General features: G+C 44.3%; 1 protein-coding gene across 2 annotated transcripts in view; it reads left to right on the forward strand.

Moving 5' to 3' along the window:
* PDHX (pyruvate dehydrogenase complex component X) overlaps positions 1-20698 on the forward strand; it is a 752141-nt gene that overhangs the window by 204730 nt on the left and 526713 nt on the right. Inside the window, exon 2 of one of the 2 annotated variants that reach the window (XM_078684320.1) lies at positions 4037-4212. The exons of the other annotated variant lie outside the window; for it this stretch is intronic. The gene's annotated coding sequence lies outside the window, so the exon portion shown is untranslated. The remainder of the gene's footprint in view (positions 1-4036; positions 4213-20698) is intronic. 2 annotated transcript variants of the gene reach the window in all.

Here is a 20698-nt window from a genome sequence, read left to right on the forward strand (position 1 = left end):
CTAGCAGGCTACACAGTCCTATACCAAAAATGAACACATAAACCTTCGGGGGATCCCTAGTAATTTACACTGACCGCTCCCTTCAACCACCTCCTTTGTATGCCTGTCCACTTCGCCCTTCCACCGGCGGTCACCCTGTATGCTGCTCTTCTGTTCTGCAGCCTATCTGGCTACAACAAACATTTTAAAATCGGATTTCTCTCTTTGCACATCCACTCTTGCCACTATTGACACCTATAACTGCTGCCTCCTAACGGGTCTCAGCAGCAGTATTTTATTTAACAGAGTCTTCAGATGATCTGCCTATCTATAGTTTGGATTCACGAGGTTTCCTCGGTGTCTGAATTGCTCATTTCACTGTTGCGTGATCTTTGTCCATTTTTGGCATAGTGGATCCCGCAGTTTTTTTGGTTAAATCTCGTGAGAAATACATTCAGAAATGTCAGGCCTTACCGGAGCAGATGCACGTGAGTCTAGGATGTGCCACCCAACAGGACTGAGATGCAGGAACAAAATAGGACTCTGTAAGAAAGAGGAGCAGGGGCAGCAGCGGGCCATTTCTGAGGCACATTGCTGTATAGATAGGTGGGGTAGCAGCGCCATCTGAGGAATGATTGCTGCAATAAACACCCCTTTAAAGTTACATGATTTCTGGTGATGACAGTTGCATTTTTGCATTTTGAACCCTCTTCAGATTCTATTCATTTCATCTTTTCCTCTGTCTTAACTTGTATTTATCTGCTTTGCTTTTCTAAAGGATTTTAAGTAATCATACAATAAAGGACTTGGACTGTAGGAATGCATTGCAAGGTAGAGCACGCTGTTGTATCTTGTATCACTGCTACAATGTATACTGAGTAAACTGCTGCACCAACCGTGCTATCCATGTATAAAGCTTGTAAAACAAACTTCAATGAACTGTAACCTACAGAACAATAAACGGAACAACCTTCTATCTCAACAAGCATTGGCGAAGCCTATATGTCGCTCTTGTGTAGGAGCTATTGGCTTTGTCAGTCTTTTTGCTATGTTGTATAGCAGAGGGACTGCTGTTCAGCACAGCTAAAAGTTGGTGGTGTAGAGAATAGTGGTATTGGGAAGAGTGCCATAGAGGAGAGTAGGGCAATCTCCTAAAATTTCATTTTTAAACTGTAGCTTCACTCCCAGTGGAGCGAGGCAATCAATCCCTACCACTAGCTCCCTTGAGAGGCCACACTTTTCTATTACTGACAAAACACCAATATCCATTTCTGGAGGAAAACCACAAACTTCCATTTTCCATATGTGAATAAAACTGAAGTAAATGACTGACTGACTGACTGATGATATTTCTAAAGCGCACTACTGCCGAGGCGTCTTGGCAATGAGAGCGGTAGCTGAACCAGGTGCTAACCAGTGAATCATTGAGTGAAAAGCCATGTTTTGATTTCCTTCCTGAAAATCCTCCGGTTAGAGATCAGTCTAATGTGTAGCGGCATTGAGTTCCACAGTTTCAAAGCCAAGTGGGAGAAAGCCTTGCCTCCCCAACGTAGTCTTTGTATCTTGGAGATATTGACCAGACCCTGAGAGGCAGACCTCAGGGGTCGGGTTGGCTGGTACCGGGAGAATAGGGATTGAAGATCGTATGCCCCTTCTCCAGACAATGCCTTGTGAACCAAGCATAATGCTTTGAAGTCCACCCGCCGCCGTACTGACAACCAGTGTAGTTGCCTGATTGCGTGAGAAGTAGGATGGTGTTTAGGCAATTTGGGAAGTACTCTCTCTGCTGCATTTTAAACTGATTGCAGCTAGGCCAGTTGAGCAGTACCAGCTCCCAAATATAGGGCATTGCCATAATCAATTCTCGGAAAGATAGTGGCGATTATAACTGTTTTCCTAAGGGGAAAAGGAATAAATTGTATTATCTTTCTCAATCCTTTTAACATAAAAAAAAGCATGCAGAGGGCATGTCATTATCAAACATTATGCCAAGGTTCCTGACTTTAGCAATTGGAATCGGACATGCCCCTGCAGATCTCGGCCACCAGAGCTGATTCCAAATGGATGCTTTATGGCCGAACTCAAGGACTTCGGTTTTTTCAGTATTCAGCTTTAGAAAGTTATGAGTCATCCAAAACATAACCTCAGACATACAAAGGGAAAAATCAGCTGCCTTGGCTTCCACTGAATGAGAAACTGACACTATCAGCTGAGTGTCATCAGCATGTGACACTAGCTTAAGGCCTAGTTTTTTAATTAGTTTTGCAAAGGGGCAATATAGATGTTGAACAGTGTGGGCGACAATGCGGAACCCTGAGGGACTCCTCCAGGAAGTATACATTTTTCCTATTGATAGCCATCCCAGAAGATAACTTGTTCTCTATTTGACAGAAAGGAGATGAGGAGGTCCAGCGCTATGGCCTTGACACCAGTGTCCTGAAGCCTTTGATTCAGTACCTCATGGTTTACGGTGTCAAAGGCTGCTGTTAGGGCCAACAGGACCAAAGTAACTCTGCCACCCTCGTCCATGCCCTTCCGGATCTCCTCTGCTGCCAAGATCAATGCCGTTTCCGTAGAGTGTTTCCCACGGAAGCCATGTTGAGTATTATCGAGAACGCTGTTGATCTCGAGATAAGATGAGAGCTCCAAGTTCATGGCTTTCTCCAGTAGTTTGGCTGGCAGAGGTAGGCAGGAAATAGGGCGATAGTTTTTTTCCTCAGTGGGATCTAGCTTCATTTTTTTTTAAACAGCGGACGAATACATGCCTTTTTCCAAGCAAGCGGGAAAACTCCAGAGGTAAGAGCCTGGTTCATAACAGGAGTTAATGAAGAACTAATATCTATTGGAGCCATGTGCATAACATAGGGCGGACACGGATCCATAGGTGATCCTGACTTGGTTTTTAGCAACAGATCTGCCACGGTGTCCTCATCAAGTAGAGAGAATTGAGACAGGCCCACCTGAGTGTTGCTAATATCAGGTTGCATAGCTTGGCTGCTTTCTGTGCTCTTTACTGTACTCTTTGGGCGACGGTGAGGGCTAAACAGTTGTGGCACAGAAAACCACCAAATTTGAGAGTTATTGTAAAATGTCTTGCTTCTTATCCACTCAACACCTCAAAAAGGATCCACCGTCCAAAGAGCCAGAACCGATCAATGTTAAATAAATTGAGGGAGTAGATCCTACTTCATGTAAATATCACAGGGTCCACAACTTGTTGATTCCCAAATTTTTTCTTTTTATTCTTAGATCAGTCCAAAACTGGCGACAATATTCAAAGTTCATTCCAATGTTTTTATGTAGATCCAAAACAAAACATCAAACAGCCGACGCGTTTCGTCCAATAACGGACATCATCAGGGCTGCCGAAAAAATAAATCAGAAAAAAGAATCCATTACATCACTGTCACCACATATCAAGCATTTACATTAGTTACATGGTTTATAAAAAAAACAACAAAACAGCTAGCAATGCACTAGACATAGATCAAATTATCACCTGCCTATTTACATCCTAACATTATTTTCACTTTTCAACATTTGATGACATCTCATGACATATTTCTACTAACATATACATGATGTTTACAAAATTATTTAAATTCTGAGAGATGACTATCTAATAAACACTGGTCACAGATATAGTCTACCTCTTCATATATACATGAATAATGTAACAAGCGCCTACCTCAAATTCGCGAAAATTGTATTTCTGATAAGCGAATTTGAGGTAGGCGCTTGTTACATTATTCATGTATATGTGAAGAGGTAGACTATATCTGTGACCAGTGTTTATTAGATAGTCATCTCTCTTAGAATTTAAATAATTTTGTAAACATCATGTATATGTTAGTAGAAATATGTCATGAGATGTCATCAAATATTGAAAAGTGAAAATAATGTTAGGATGTAAATAGCCAGGTGATAATTTGATCTATGTCTAGTGCAATGCTAGCTGTTTTGTTGTTTTTTTATAAACCATGTAACTAATGTAAATGATTGATATGTGGTGACAGTGATGTAATGGATTCTTTTTTCTGATTTATTTTTTCGGCAGCTCTGTTGATGTCCGTTATTGGACGAAACGCGTCGGCTGTTTGATGTTTTGTTTTGGATCTACATAAAAACATTGGAATGAACTTTGAATATTGTCGCCAGTTTTGGACTGATATAAGAATAAAAAGAAAAAATTTGGGAATCAACAAGTTTTGGACCCTGTGATATTTACATGAAGTAGGATCTACTCCCTCAATTTATTTAACTGTGCTCTTTACTGTGTTTAACAGATTGTTGTATACTGATTGTACCTTATTTTGAAAAAAGGAAGCTAGTTTATCCGTAAACAGTTGATCTGGACTAAAATGTACATCCTGTGGGCATTTCAACAGAGAATTAACTGTTAGAAACAGTTCCTTTCCAGAATGCACAGCATATTGTATCTTCCTTGAGTAGTAGACAGTTTTAGTTTGAATGATTAGGTTTTTATATTCCTCGAGTGCCGCACAGTAGACCTTCTTATGGCCTACATCATAATGTGCTCTCCAGGCTTGCTCTTTTTGTCTACACTTAATTTTGGCTGTTTTTAATTCTGTTGAGTACCAAGGTGATGACACCCTTTTTTGCCGAGATTTTAATAGTCTCTCCGGTGCTATCTTATTAGCAGTTCTATTAAGACTATCTTGAGGAGCCATCGCCGCCTTTTTTGCATATATCCAACCCGTTGATGTGTCATAAAGAGCCCCTATCAGCTCAGACTTTGTAACTGCCTTCCAAACATGATATTTCCTGAGCGGAGATCTAAGTCTCCTCCTGTAAGACATGGTAATGAGTGTAATAGAAAAGTGAACTGCGCTATTGTCTGACCAAGGAATGGGTGTTATTTTACTTAGTTCAATGCTAGGATGATTGGTGCAGATGCCATCCAAGGTATGACCTGCCATATGGGTAGGTTCCTTGACAATTTGCTCCAGCTCATAGCTAGAAAATATGTCTAAAAAGTAGGCAGTCTCCAGATTGTTTTTATCCTCAAGGTAGAAATTAAAACTCCCAACACAGTATAGTGATCAAACTCGAGGCATGACTCTAAATGTGTCTGAATGGCAGCTGCAAAGGGAGATCTCTCACCTGTTGGATGTTGGATCTAACGTGCAGTTTTGGATCGAACATGCAGTTTCAGTATAGTGCTGCCAGTAAATGAAGCATATCTGGATTAAACAGACACCACTAACATTTCAGGGCAGCCATGTTAGTAAACAAAGGTGGGATTGTGTCATTGCTTACACATTCGAAGATATTTGGACCTGTTTAAGTCAGTTAATAGTCCATCACTGTGCACAAAAGTGGGTCATTCCTGTAATGTCTATCATTGCATGGACATAACTGCTTTGATTTACATGAGATAGTGTCTCACAAGTGGCAATGAAATATCACACATAACCACGCTGAGAGAATGGAAATGGCACACATCGGCAAGCTGTGTGTAAAAGTAAGCCCAGGCGGTTTAGTAGTCAGTGTCTGCTCTTCAAATTTGCTAATGTATCTGTAGGCTTAACTGCCTCTTCAAACCTAACAGGTGGTGGCAGCACGCAGCTGACTTATGCCTTACTTGCAACTTGCAAGGGAGTGTATCGTGTTCAGTGGCACCGAGCTCCAGATCAAAGGACTGAGTAGGGCTCTTCATCCCACTTAGTGTTTGAATTTTACTTACATGAGGAATATGTTTTTTCCCGGAGTTTTATATAGCAAACTAGAGCCGGAGGTATCGGAGTGCTTTACATGAGCACCAGTTGTGTTACACAAGGACTCATTCATTTTTAATGACCAGTTGAGATGAAGTGATTTGCCCATAATCGCAGGATGTTGAGGGTCCCTGCCGAGACTCGAACCAGGTTTCCCAGCTACGATGCCGACCCCCACCTCCCGAGTTTCTTTCTTGCATTTAAGCGAAAGGGCCCTTTTCTACGCCGTTGTTTACTCGTAACCTACCTTTTTACCTGTATGGATTTTTTTCTTTTTTATTAATTGGTTGATTGCTATGTTTGTCTCTAAAGCTAATCGTCTCCCTGGAATGAATAACGTATCAAACAAACGTGATTTATCCGCTGAGTTCGCGCGTTTGTGCTGTTCGTGTCCTGCAGATGGCAGCATTGTGTTACTTTGGAAGTGGTAGAACGCGCCTCTCTTAATGAGCTACTTCTGTTGACAGAAAATATTGATTGAGCACTCCCCTGGGGCGGAGACCCCGAGGGGGACAGGAGGGGCAGAAGGGGGTGGTGCGGTGGGGAGTAAAAAATGGAATGCATTGCGTATTGTTCTACTTGGCCAGTCAGGTGGATGCAGTGAATACATAAACACGAGGAGAACAGGCCTCTGCCTGCAGGGATGTATGTGCAAGCCAGGGGACAGGAGCCAATGTAGTTTTTCAGGAGTGTTAACAAATCCAGTTTAGGTTCATGGCGGGTAAATTAATCTCCTGCAGGCATCATGAGCAGGGCAGGACTGCCCTTGTATTTTCGACCATTTCCGTGGTGGGCTGGAGAACCAGGGGGCAGTTTTGACAGTCCATGCCCCCTCCTGGTGCTTATGTCAGTTACTTATACCAGCTCTCCTTAATTTCAGAAGGCATGGGGAGAAGGCGTGCGGTGTCAAGGGGAAACAAGCATTGGAAATGCAATAGGTCTCGCAGCATTAGAGTTAGTGCTTTTAGAATTGTTTATGGGTTTTTTTTGTAAATCTTTAGCATTTTTGTTTCCTGTAGGCAATGCTAAAGAATTACAAAGAAAAAAAGCCATAAACAAATGTAAAAGCTCTAACTCAAATGCTCCGAGACCTATTGCACTGTGTGAGGGTGAGGGGTTGAGGGTGAGTGAGGGTGAGGGTGAGTGAGAGTGAGGGTGAGTGAGGGTGAGTGAGGGTGAGGGTGGGTGAGGGTGAGTGAGGGTGAGTGAGTGAGGGTGAGTGAGGGGTTGAGGGTGAGTGAGGGTGAGTGAGGGTGAGTGAGAGTGAGGGTGAGTGAGGGTGAGTGAGGGTGAGGGTGAGTGAGGGTGAGTGTGAGTTAGGGTGAGGGGTTGAGGGTGGGTGAGGGTGAGGGGTTGAGGGTGAGTGAGGGTGAGTGAGGGTGAGTGAGGGTGAGGGGTTGAGGGTGAGTGAGAGTGAGGGTGAGTGAGGGTGGGTGAGGGTGAGTGAGGGTGAGGGGTTGAGGTTGAGGTGTTGAGGGTGAGTGAGGGTGAGGGCGAGTGAGGTGTTGAGGGTGAGTGAGGGTGAGGGTGAGTGGGTGAGGGTGAGGGTAGGTGAGGGGTTGAGGGTGAGTGAGGGTGAGTGAGTGTGATGCTGAGGGGTTGAGGGTGAGTGAGAGTGAGGGTGAGGGTGAGTGAGGGTTTGAGGGTGAAGGGTTGAGGGTAAGTGAGGGTGAGGGTGAGTGAGGGTGAGTGAGGGTGAGGGGTTGAGGGTGAGTGAGGGTGAGGCGTTGAGGGTGAGTGAGGGTGAGGGTGAGTGAGGGTGAGGGGTTGAGGGTGAGTGAGGGTGAGTGAGGGTGAGGGGTTGAGGGTGAGTGAGGGTGAGTGTGGGTGAGGGTGAGTGAGGGTGAGTGAGGGTGAGGGGTTGAGGGTGAGTGAGGGTGAGGGTGAGTGAGGGTGTGTGAGGATGAGGGGGTGAGGATGTGAAGGCGCGTTTGGCAGTGTATGTTTTAACGCTCGGAATATCATAATGAACCCAGACATGAGTCTCCAGCCAACAGCTGTAAATAGTTAGTCAAGTAAGCTCCAGTGGCCCTGCCAAAAGGGCGTGTTTTTTTCGTGTAAAGTTTCTTATGTTCTTGTGAGATAATCAGCCACCCTAAGTTCTAGGGCTCTGTGCAATGACAGAAGTTACAATTCTTGACCAGAGGCCCCAGTTGGCACACATGCAAATCAGAACCAAACTTTCCTCTAAAAGGAAAGTCAATCCGCAACACAAGACCTGTAGTGCCGATAATGGTATGATACGGATATAGTGCTTTATACTTCCGATGGCGCTGAAGCTACATTAGAAATGTCACCGTGCGTAAGGAATTAGACTTAGCCATGCTGATTAACACCCAGCTATCATGCGGTAATGAAGGTCATGCTTTTGATACAAACTACTATTCTTGTACTCGTCTGTCCTGCTGGATCTGTTCCACGAGGAATAGAGTATTGCACTTGATGCCTTCCAGGAGACACGGAAACTTGCGTTGCGACAGCCACGCTGAGCCGGTTTTGTAAGGCAGCAAAGCCTTCAATGCTGCTGCCCAATTTGTAAGTGTCCAGTGATCGGGAAAGCCCGAGCTGCTAAAATGGCGACACCCCGCAGATTGCTCTCCAGATTGCTCTCCTGAAGCTGGCTGCCTGATGGAGTGGAGAGCGGGCGGGCAGAGAGAGTGAGGGGGCGGAGCGGGGGTGTGGGAGGAGTGCGGCTGGCTGCCTGATAGAGTGGAGAGCGGGCGGGCAGACACCACAGACAGTATGCGGTCAATAGGCTTGTGTGGTACCATCATTTTTCAGGGCTATAGGGTCAGGATGTGGTCCAAAGCACCAGAGGGCGGACAATAACTTGCGGACGATATCAACTCGCTGGACAATCGCACTGAACTGCCCACGTCATCTGTTTGTTTACCCAGCCTGTTTTGCAAACCTGCAAGTGACTGTGGTTGCAATGATCCGGGAAGGCGTCAGTCAGGGGAAGCAATTAGAAAACACAAATGCATTCTCTCCAAAGAGCGTGGGGAGAAAAGATGGCATTAAAAAACAAGCTCTCGGCATTGCGTGGCGGGAGGGGGCGGGGGGAACGTCGAGTCGGAACAAAAAACAAGTGAAAGCGGGATGTAAGTAGGGGGGAGGAGAAGTCTGGGCAGGCAGGATGACTCAGGGGAGGGGGCGGAGCGGGGCAGAGCGGCATGTGGGTGTGAAGAAGCCGGGCCTTTGAAGTGAAGCTAAGCTTCACTTCAAAGGTGTCGGAGGAATGCGGGCGGCTGTGCACGCGCTTTTAAGCTCAATGCACATGCGCATTGAGCTTAAAAGTCACGGGCACTGCAAGGAATCGCCACGATTCCTTGCAAGTTAGATAAAGAGTCGATGAGCCCCTATAGTCTCGCTTGCTCGATGCGCATGCGCATCGACAGGCGAGACCTAAAAAGAGTAGTGTGAGAGCGAGAGCGCGCAGAAAGGGAGATGGATGGATGGAAAGAGAGCACGAGAAGAGGACGGGAAATGATTGGATGGAGAGAGATAGAGCGAGAGAGAGCGTGGGAAGAGGAAGGGAGATGGATGAGAGAGAGAGAGCACGAGAAGATGAAGGGAAATATTTGGATGGAGAGAGAGAGATAGAGCGAGGGAGAGAGAGCGTGGGAAGAGGAAGGGAGAGGGTTGCTTTTGGATCTCCAGTCCAGTCCAGCCCGGGTAATGGAAACCCTGGCGTGCCTCTCTATTTCGTTCCAGGACCAATGTTTGTGGTGATGCGCATGACTTCCTTGCATCCTCACCCGGTACCCGAAACTGTTCGAAAATAAGGCATGCCGCCACCTGTGCGGTTGTAGGATAGCTCAGCAGGTTGATGCGCCAGTTGCAGCGTCTGCTGCCATCTACAGATCACTGTGCTCAACTCTCGAATGCAGCACCCGTTTAAGAGACCTTCGGTCACAGGACTACTGTCTGGATACGATGGCCCTGTGGGTTCATGCGCCTGCTGAAATTGTGTTCAATCAACAGGTCACACTTTCGAAATGAAAAAAAAAAAAATAAGCATTGACGAAGCCTGTAATTCAGGTTGCCAGCTGTTTGGCTTTGTCAATGCTGATTTTGCTTTATCATGGTTTTTGAGAAACATGGTTGGTGAATATGTCAAGCCTTGTGCTTACTGAATCGCAGTAAAACTACAAGTAAGTGTAACTTGAGCCCTTTAGGTAGGTCCCAGGGTACGTGCAACGAAAGCAGTAACCCCTTTAGCGTTTTACACAAAATACAAGTCTGTGACCTGCAGGGTAAATGGCATGCTCTGCCGCAGGCACATTAACCCTGGTGTAAGACCATGTGATAGTCTCCTTCAGAATGTGGTGTGGGTATCCTGCAGATATGTACGTGTTTTGGCTGATTGGGTGGGGGTAAGGGTCGGGCACTTCCAGATGACTGTGTTATGCCATTGCCTGTTAACCCTTTGTATCTCATGATGACTCAAACCTGTGACCAGAGGCACAGATCTCTGTAGCAGCAGGTGCATTGACCATCCTTTAGTTATACCACTGCTACTATACCGGTAGCCTTGCTGGGAACACAAAGGTCTCTGCAGCTGTGAGCTATTGAAAGGCTGTTTTGAACAATTAAACAACCCCGAACGAACAGATCTACTTTCGCATTTGGCCATGTTTCTTTGACGGTAAGAGTGTTTTAAAATGATAATGTTTAAGTTGACTGCCAGGCTCAGCTCCACATGACTCCACCCCTTATGACTCCGCCACCTGTGATTCATTCCCTTGTAACTCCGTCCCATGTCTGTTTCCACCCCTTACTTCCAACGTTCGGGATCCAAGAGTATTTTGTCCCATTTACCCCACTGCATATAATTGCATAAACACTTTAAAAGCTCTTGGGTGAGACCAGCCCTAATAATTAGCGGGTTACATTGCATCATATTAAACACTATAGCAGCGGCGTAAGGAAACTTGAGTAGGACCCCCTACAAAGTACATGCAGGGGGGCTCCAACCCAGTCTGGAGCTCTTAGGCCAGCCCCTCACCCCAACCCAACCCCTGCACCACGAGGGCGTTTTATTTCAGTGCTTAATTTGTGCCCGTGTTTGCTGGTGCTTAGCACGTGCCCTAATAATTAGCGGGTTAAATTGCAGCATTTTAAACACTATAGCAGCGGCGTAAGGAAATTTGAGGAGGACCCCCTGCAAAGTACATGCAGGGGGCTCCAACCCAGACTGGAGCGCTCAGGCCAGCCCCCCACCACCACAAGGGCGTTTGATTTCAGTGCTTAATTTGTGCCCGTGTTTGCTGGTGCTCAGCACGGGCACTTAATTGTAAATACCGTATGCATTTGATAGAATCTACCACATGGTGGCACTGTGTGTGTAGTTTTTGGTATAATTAATTAGTGGGATATTTAGCTATTTACTATTCTTAAAAAAACAGATAACAGTAGGGCTTAATCTTTTAGTTCCGTGTGACTTGTGGGTAGCGCCAGCTGCAGTTGACCTGTGTGAAATATCTTGAGCATTGTTACTGAATTTTGTTTATTGCAAATTAAGAACTGTTTTATTTGTCTGAGCGCACATAAATGTTAAGTTGTAGTGGCGTAATGTTGGCTGTTCAAGTATTACTGTCGAGAAACCCCTCCCCCTTTTTGGGATAGCGCCTCATTGGTTCAACATCAAGGCTCTCAAGATGTCTTTCTGGAATGTACATTTCCGATCTGTGCCACTCTCGCCCTCCCCTACCCCAGGCTTCCTATCAAGCGCTGTATATCGCCCTAGCGTCACTGTGGTGTATTTCAAGTAAACATTATATTTTGTGATAGTCTTTATCCTTCTACGGAACTCGCGGGGATTTGGCGCTACATTGGGCGGCTCGGCTGTGCCGGGCAGGGCGCCCTTTCTTCCGCCTGTGATATTATTCTCGTCTGGATTTATGGCTGCGGGTCATTATAATTCACAGCCTGGTACATCCTTTGTTGCTGCTGAGCGGAGATTAACGGGCGAGCCTGCCCGGCCTGGGAACATTTGCTCACAGCTCCCACCGAGCAGCGCGCCTCTGGCATCGCTCTGCAGCGCCGGGGCGACCGAGGCACGCTGCTATAGGATAGGAAGCAACGCGAGGCAGTATTTGCAAACTCTGCCCCCGTGAAATTCGCCATGAAGGAACATATACTGAGCACAGATCGTATTTAAAGCTGATTTGCGGTGGTGAGGCAGCGGATTCAGAGATCAGTGTGTATTCAGAAAAAAAAATATAACGATGAAACATCTGATCCCTGCCTCGGAGTTGCCGCAGGTTTAGATGGCGGAACTTGTGCATTTTACAGCTGCAAAGCTGTAATGTGCGTGTGCACTCTCGCTCACGCAACTCAGTGGGTACATAGTGTGTTTTCGGAGACCCTTTCTTGCGTGACCAGGATGCCCCGAGTTACAATCCTGGTAAAATACCTTATTCGCCCTCCCTGTAATCTACAGAACAAACAGGACAACCATCTATCCCAACAAGCATTGGCGAAGCCAATAGGTCGCACTTGTTTAGGAGCTATTGGCTTTGCCAATGTGTTTTTTGCCATGTTGTATAGCACAGCTGAAAGTTGGTGGCGTAGAGGATAGTGGTATTGGGAACAGTGGCATAGAGGAGAGTAGAGTTCAGTGACGTAGAGTGGCATAGAGAAGGGTAGAGTGGAGTGGAGTGGAGTAGCGTAGCCTAGAGGGACGTAGAGTAGTACAACTGTGGATGTATGCAACTAAAGCGTCCCTACCGATATGGTGAAAGCAACATAAATAAGAAGCCATATGCCTGTGTTATTAGTAGGACAGCATATTGCACTTCCATGAAAAACATTGAAAGGCCTCTAGAGAAAAAAATTAGTGTGCTGCAAGAACACAGACGGGTAATAGCACATGCACTTGGTCCATGCTCCAGGGAGGAACAGAAGAATGGAAGGGAAGCCTACGGGAGTTAAGCAATCGAAAGTTTGCAAATGATTGACCTCGAAAATAACGAATCTTATGCTGTGGTTACGTTGTAAGCCCACTGAACTGCAAACAATACGTCTTGCAGCACCGCACATGGGCTATGTAGGCAAGCCTTCAAAATGAACCAGGGTTAGGAGATACTTCCCAAGAGTTTGGGAGCCATAAATGCTAAATGAACAGCTCCAGAAGTCGACCTTCTCCCCATAAAATGCTCCCCGGTATGCCTACAAACTTGCCAGCACTCCATAAAGCTGTACCTCTGTCTTCCAAAACCAGAGCATAGGCTCTGGTAGTAGGACAGAATACCTAGTGTTTCCTGAATATTATCTAAACCAGGTCAGTCATTTCTAAAACTCAGCCAATATTGCCTAAACTGTGGCTAGTACACTAAAAACTGAAACTATAGTGTTTTTTATTTAAATGACTGAACTACAAGCACTCATTTAATATTTGACAAAGACCACACTAAAACCTGTATAGCATGCTCTAAAACCAGGCGAATAATCTCTGAAAATCAGACCAATAACATTCAGTGAAAGATCAGAAATAGCTGTTGTACCCGGTTCTGTCTTCTAGTTCCATCTGCCTTGCTCCTCTGATGGGAATGCATGTGGAATTTTATAAAATATTTGCTTGTCTAAGATACATGATGCCTCAGAAATCTACCTGTCCTGTAAAAATGATATTTCTCCAGTATTGAATCTTTCATAGATTCACATGCTTGTATCTTCCCCGTCGTCATGGTGGGAGTCTCACAGTAACAGAATGACTCTAGCAGTATCATAGAATAAAACACTGGATAGAAAGTCCCATAGGGGACGATTATATTTGGTTGCCAAACCTCCTCATTATTTGGACCAAAACTCAGCCAATCAGCTGCCCGCCCTGACATCACACTCCCCAGTAGGACCATCATACCTCAGATTTTCAACTGCCTTCGTGTGAAGAGGAGTCTCCTTGAGCTCTGCTCAGTTTATTTCCTGTGAACTTTTCACCCTGCTCAACTGAAAGTGTTTCTTATTTCTGGATTGAGGTACTGTTTTTTCCTTTAACTACAATGGCTGAAAGCTCTAAAAAGAGGCTTTTCAGTCCCTGCAGATCCTGTGGAAAACCTAGACTTTACTCTGAGGATCCGCATAAGGACTGCTTATACTGTCTCCACCCTAAACATGTCCCTAAAGACTGCAAGCATTGTAGGACCTTCTCGGTTAAAACCTTGAGGGACAGGGAGGCACGTTTACTCTTGTGGCTTCAAAAGAAGAAGTCCACTACTGAGGCTGACTCTGAAGAAGAAGTTGATCCTCAGACCCTCAAGAAAAGAAAGTCTTCTGACCCTGAGGAGAAATTGGTTGCTAAAAAGCAAAAAAACAAAGAAAAAGAGGCTTCTTCATCAAGGGTAAGCTTTCGCTTCTTTTGTGCGAAGCATACCTCCTAGAAACTGAAGAGACTGAGATGGGCAAAGACATGACTTTTCCATGATGACTCTCAAACCGAGAGGAGGTTTTGTCAATGTTGCGCTTCTCAAAATCTTCATCTTTTTAATATTTCTTCAGTACAAATCCTGCCTTATCTTTTGCATCTGGCCAAAGCAAAACTCTCTAATGCTTCTATAAAGGTGCATCTGGTAGCTATATCAAGATATAGAAGATATCCTGACCGTCCATCTCTCTGGTCACAGAGTGTAATAAAATAATTTCTCAAGGGACTTTTCAGGTCATTTCCTCCAGTCCACCGTCTAACAGTCTCATGGCAGCTTAACACGGTTCTAGCACAACTCATGAAGTCTCCTTTTGAACCAATACATAAAACGGATTTGCAATTTCTCTCATGGAACACAGCCTTGCTTTTAGCCCTCACTTCAGCGAGGAGAGTAAGCGAAATTCAGGCTTTCTCGATTTCTGAGCCTTTTCTCCAGGTGGTCTTGAGGACAAATCCTAAATTCATCCCTAAAGTTCCGTCCATATTTCATCTCAACGAACCTGCGGTATTGCCTACATTTTTTAAGGATCCTTCGTCACCTGCGGAGCAATCTCTACACTCCCTAGATGTCAAAAGATGTCTAAAGTTCTACATTGACAGGACGAAGTCGTTCAGAAAAACAAACCAGATGTTTGTAGCATTTTTTGTTCCAAGAAAAGGGTTGGCACTTTCAAGAGCCAGTATTTCTAGATGGATTTCTTCGATAGTTGCTTTTCTTTCAAGGTTATGCTTTTGCTTTATTGATATTCCGTTTGGTCAACAGATATGATATGCATACAATTTTAAATACTATTCTACAATTCTGTACATTTTTATGTAAAAAAAAATGAATAAAAGGAGCAGAGCCCACAGTCTGTGAGGTTCTATCCTGTACAACGCATCTTCTGTAAGTACTTTTTGCTAGTCTGATACAAGCACGTGAATCTATGAAAGATTCAATATTGGAGAAAAAACTAGTTACTAACCTGTATACTATGGTTCTCCAGTATTATTTTTCATAGATTCACATGCGACCCTCCCACCTCCCCGTTACTCAGGTAGACCTCTTATCTCTGGATATATCCTTGGCTCTCACTCGGGGTCGGAAATCGGAGGTATGATGGTTCTACTGGGAAGTGTGATGTCAGGGCTGGCAGCTGATTGGCTGAGTTTTGGTCCAAATAATGAGGAGGTTTGGCAACCAAATAATATGTTCCCCTATGGGACTTTCTATGCAGTGTTTTACTCTGATACTGCTACAGTCATTCTGTTACCGTGAGACTCCCACCATGACGACGGGGAAGATACAAGCATGTGAATCTATGAAAGATATTACTGGAGAACCATAGTGTACAGGTAAGTAACTCGTTTTTACTTGTCCCTTTTGGTGCTTTGCAGGGAAGCACTGGCATTATGCTAGAGTCCTCACGATATCAGACCGCCAGTAGAAGGTGCAGGTCTCTGACTTAAAAAAATACAGATGGATGTCTGGTTGCGAACAGTACCTGTTGCCTGCTACAAAGAGTAACCGGAGAGTATAGGTCACTGGCTGCAAAGAGTACATGTTTCTGGCTACAATTAGTGAAGGTTGCAGACCAAAAATAGTAAAACTGTTTGCTTTCCTATAAGTACTTGGTAATTAGAATAGCATTTTCTTTCCTGAAACCACATTATTATCTCGGCTCCCTAGACCAGGCAGTTGAACTTCCTCTGCTTAAGATCTTAACTAGTCTTCCAGTGGCAGATAGAGTTGAATAGAACTGGAACAAAAACGTTTTTATCAGAAGAAAACTTAAATTGCATCTGTCATGCTCCGAAACTAGGGAAAATCCCACTGTCAAATCTGCTGTAGGCGGATGACTTGGTGCTGATAAGCCGGACACCAATAGGCCTCCACCACCTTCTAAATGTAGCCTACTCCTTTTCAGAAAGGAATGCCCTGCAAATAAACTTAAAAAAATCTAAGGTCATGGTTGTGAACTAAAAAAAAAAAAGGAAAATCAATTGGCATATAAACGGAGAAGGGTAGGACCTAGTAACCACCTTTAAATATTTGGGAGTAATTCTGGACTCCAAGAACTTGTTTAAACCTCAATTGGACTCTGTACGAGGAAAGGGAACCATGACTTACCTTGCCATAAAATCTCTGAAGGCCAAACTCCCTGACCTAACATTCAACCCTCTTCTTCAGGTTTTGCGCACAAAGCTACAGCAAACTTTCACATATGGGAGTGAATCCCTCAAAGGGAAGGACGCCGCAGTATTGGACACAGTAATAGCTAATTCATACAGGGCTATCTTCAACCTGCCAAGATATGTCTCGCCTGCACAAATTCGGTTAGAATTTGGGATTCTGAAACAAACACTGGGAAGGCGGAGTGCGTATGTTACCAACTGGCACAAGATTCGTAGTGCAGTGCTTGGTTCTCTAAACTCCAACGTATGGTAGAGCTGCTCCAACATCGTAAATCCTCAGCTAGAGATTATCTATTTGATTCACTTCAAGTCCTGGGTCTATCTGACCTTTCGGGCACTCAAACTGACCTATTGTCTTTTAAAAAAGCCGCGAAAAAATCAGCATGCATCATCTCCTCCATTGAGGATAAGGACTCATTAGCAAAAAGAGGGCACGGTTGGATCACGCCCGGTGACTATGGAAGAATGCAACTGCAAGCATATTTCAACATTGGAATGAATCTAAAAACGAAAGAAAAGTTTTAAAAATTACGCCTTGGCGTATTTCTGGTAATCCCGCATTTGCCACAATGGGTAAAACAAAACTTCTCGCAGCAGTGCCGTCTGTGTAAAGCCGACAAGGAGAACATTGTCCATGTGGTGTGTATTTGTCCTAAATTAAAAGACTTGGTTTATTTATTTATTTATTTTATTTTCAAAGTTTTATATAGCGCGGACAAGATCTTTGCAGATATCAGAGCGCTTTACAGTAAACACGGGGTAAGGGAAACAAGCGGGAGATTAAGCAAACTTGTGGTAACATGGAAATGGGTAGTAGTTGGGTAGCAAACTAGGATGGTAACCTGATAAACAACTTGTGAATAAATAGACAATAAGATAGACCGGCTAGTAAACATACGATAAACAACTTAGTACAGTAGACAACAGAATAAGGAATAATACAAAGTCAGTGCACAGTTTTCGGAACAACCAAAAAAGGGTTCAAGTGCGACTAGCCATAAGGATGGCTTTTGCTTCTTTCTTAAAGAGTACAGTGGAGAAAATAAGCCTGGTTTCGGGAGGTAGGGCATTCCAAACCCTTGGTGCCATTCCTGAGAAGGAGCGCTTGTAAGTTTTTTCCTTCCGAAATCTTCGAGGTTTCAGGAGGAGATTCTTTGTGCTTCTGTTGTTTCTCGAGCCTCCTGATAAAGTCAGCTTTTGAGTGAGGTAGCTGGGAGACTTGTGGTGTATAGCCATGTGTGTCATACAGGCGATTTTCAGCTGTATTCAGGCTTCAAAAGGGAGCCAGTTCAGGGATTTTAAGTCAGGGGAAATATGGGAGTGTTTTCTAGAACCAGTGATAAGTCTCGCTGCAGCGTTCAAGGAGGCTCTTAGGGGTGCTGTAGTAGATAGGGGGAGTCCGCTGAGAGCCATGATTTCGTAGTCTATGCGTGGAATGACTAGGGCTTGAACTGCAGTTTGGAAGTCCTTAGCTGGGAGGAAGGGTTTAAGTTTCCTCAGAGTGTTGATTTGGAAGTTAGCTCCCCTAGCTGCTTTGTTGATATGTTGCTGCATGTTGAGGTTGGCGTCAAGAGTGATGCCTAATGATTTCACGGAGTCCACGATGGTGGGTTGGACATTGAATGCAGTTAGGTGCTTAAGCCAGGTTTGAGAGGTGGAGATTTTCGCCGGAGGTGAGATTAGAAGGAACTCAGTTTTCAGAGCATTTAGTTTGAGATGATGATCGGCCAACCATGATTGGGTGTTTTTGAGCGTAGTGTTCAGAAGTTTGATATCTTCCGGGGATTGTAGTTTGAGGTAGAGTTGAGTGTCATCGGCGAACATATGAAAGTGTACATTAGATGCTTGGAGTAAGGTGGTGAGTGGTTCCATGACTAGGTTGAACAAAGTGGGGGATAGTGAAGATCCTTGAGGGACGCCTAATGAGACAGGCACAGCTGAGGATAGTACGTTGTTGACCTTGAACTTCTGAGACCGGTGATGTAGGAAGGAAGTGAACCATTTGAGGACAGTTCCCGATAGACCCATTCTGGTGTTTAGCAGCTTAAGTAGGTTCTCATGTTTGACGGTGTCGAATGCTGAGGAGAGATCAAGTAGGATGAGGAGGCAAGAGTCATTGCGGTCTAGGATTTGGAGGGCGTCGTCAATTATGTGTGTCATGGCCGTTTCCGTACTGTGTCTTGCTCGGAAACCTGATTGATGTGGGTTGAGGAGGTCAAACTGATCGATGTGTTTAGTCAGTTGGAGTTGAACGCATTTTTCCAGCAGTTTGGCCAGGGTGGGGATATTGGTGATAGGGCGGTAATTGTTAAGGTCAGCAGGGTCAGCTGTAGGTTTCTTGAGTATAGGCGTGACTTGCCCCACCTTGAGGGAGTCAGGGATGAGACCTTGTTGAAGGGAAGAGTTAATGATTTTAGTCCAGAGTGGGTGGAGCAGGGGGGTGAAGTCTTTTACAGCATTCGCAGGTAAGGGGTCAGTGAGGTGATTAGAGGGTTTCAGGGTGCCCAGCAGTTTGTTAATTGTTTCTTCTGAGTAGGTGTCGAAAGTGGACCATGTCGCTTTGTTTTTAGGTTGATTGGGAGTTATGCAGATGGGGTTGGAGTAACGGTAAACGTCATTGAGGAGATCGCTTCTTATAGTATCGGTCTTTGTCTTAAAGAAAGCAGAGAATCAAAACATAAAAAATAATCTATGTCGATAGACCATCAGTAGGGTAGTCTGTTATAATCAGGCAGCTACTGGTGCCCCTAAACGTGTTTGTATGCTTTCAACAAGATGGAAGCATTGACTCACGTGTGGCGGAGTTGAGAGAAGCTTGGCTCTTGGTAGCAATCTGTAGATGCCAAGGTACCAAGCTTCATCAAGCATTGAATAATCAAAATATGTAATTGGGCTGAGAGGCTAATTCCTCATGGCAGCACTTTTAAAGAAACAAATGTGTGCCCTTTCCTTTAAATCCCATTTAAAATTGTGTCAATCTGGTTTACGTTGCATAGTGTAACTAACCCTTTACTCTAAAGAAACATTACAGCCCTGCTTAGTAGAGAGTACCTGTATCCAATTTATAAAAGCTTTTGATAGACTCCGTTTCGGTCATTTTGATATTGGGGACCTACACCAACCCCGTAAAACCATTGGATGTCTGCCGAATTGGTTATCAGTGAAGGAAATTCTTGCCAATATCCTTCCTGCTGTGATCACTTCTTTAGTGAAAGAAAAGGATTGCTATTCCCAGCTGTCTGACGATATGGGATGAGAGCATGTAAATGGCAAATTCGCAAAATGAAAGTGTTATTTGTTGATGTATATGGATTTTTACATCTTGAGTTATGCTTGCAATGATTTTGTTGAAACTAATATTTTTTTTAAAAAATGGGTGTAGCAGGGTCGACTAAATACGATCCGTGCCCCGTGTTTCTGGACAAAGATTTGAACAGTCTAGGACCTCTGTGTCTTTAAAAAAACAAATAAAAATCTCATCAGTTCAATTTTTCACACGCATTGCCTGAAGGCTGCAGGACGTCAAGCTAGCAAATTCGTACCAGTAAAAATTCTATATTTGCAGCAGTATTTGCCATTCAGTTTGCAATACTTGGAAACTTTGCAGAATTATAATTACTGTGGTAGAATAGAATAAATTTTTCTGCACTAAAGGCATTGACTTCTAGATAACAGTCTACAAATAAAAAAATTAAATAAATTGGGGCTTGTGAGACCTTCATGATTCAGCTCTTAAAGCAGGATTTGTTAAATTCTAGGAATTTTATAATTCATATATATTCTCCAACCTTTTAGAATTGTACTTACGTTTTGATATTTTGAAAAGCAATTAGAAATGAGAACGAAGGGCTCATTGGGTTTGCATGAAGGGCACAATATTTTACTCTCTTCCTAATGAGCCCTGCCTGATGCATGGCCCATGCCACGTCATCCAGAAGTGCCCGCTGGGCCCTACAGTCACTTACGTGTTGTTTATGGGGGAAGCGCCAAGCACAACGTCGCCTGAGATACGAGCGCCTGATGAAAATGTCAGCTTTAATAGGCCGCATCTGAATGCGTCAATAATATCTACTTAAGCTCCTAGTAGGACAATAAATCACCTGGGAAAGCCATTGTTCGAGATGTCAATTTATGGAGGAGCCACATGGATTTATGAAGCAGAATTTTATTGTGGCTATTTGTCCAACGGCCCTTTGCATTATGGGTGTTAAGCTCATACTTAACGTTAACCGGTCCTAGAAGCAATTTGTAGATGATTAAAAAAAAAAAATAAGCCTAAGGCGTCTCACACATGACCTAGGGACACTTGACGGCAGTATGTAAGGCAAGTGTTCAATAAGGAAATGGTAGATCTGTGTCAGGTTCATGCTTGGATTAG

This window comes from Lissotriton helveticus, chromosome 3_2 (genome assembly GCF_964261635.1).
Source record: "Lissotriton helveticus chromosome 3_2, aLisHel1.1, whole genome shotgun sequence".
NCBI classification, from domain to species: Eukaryota; Metazoa; Chordata; class Amphibia; order Caudata; family Salamandridae; genus Lissotriton; species Lissotriton helveticus.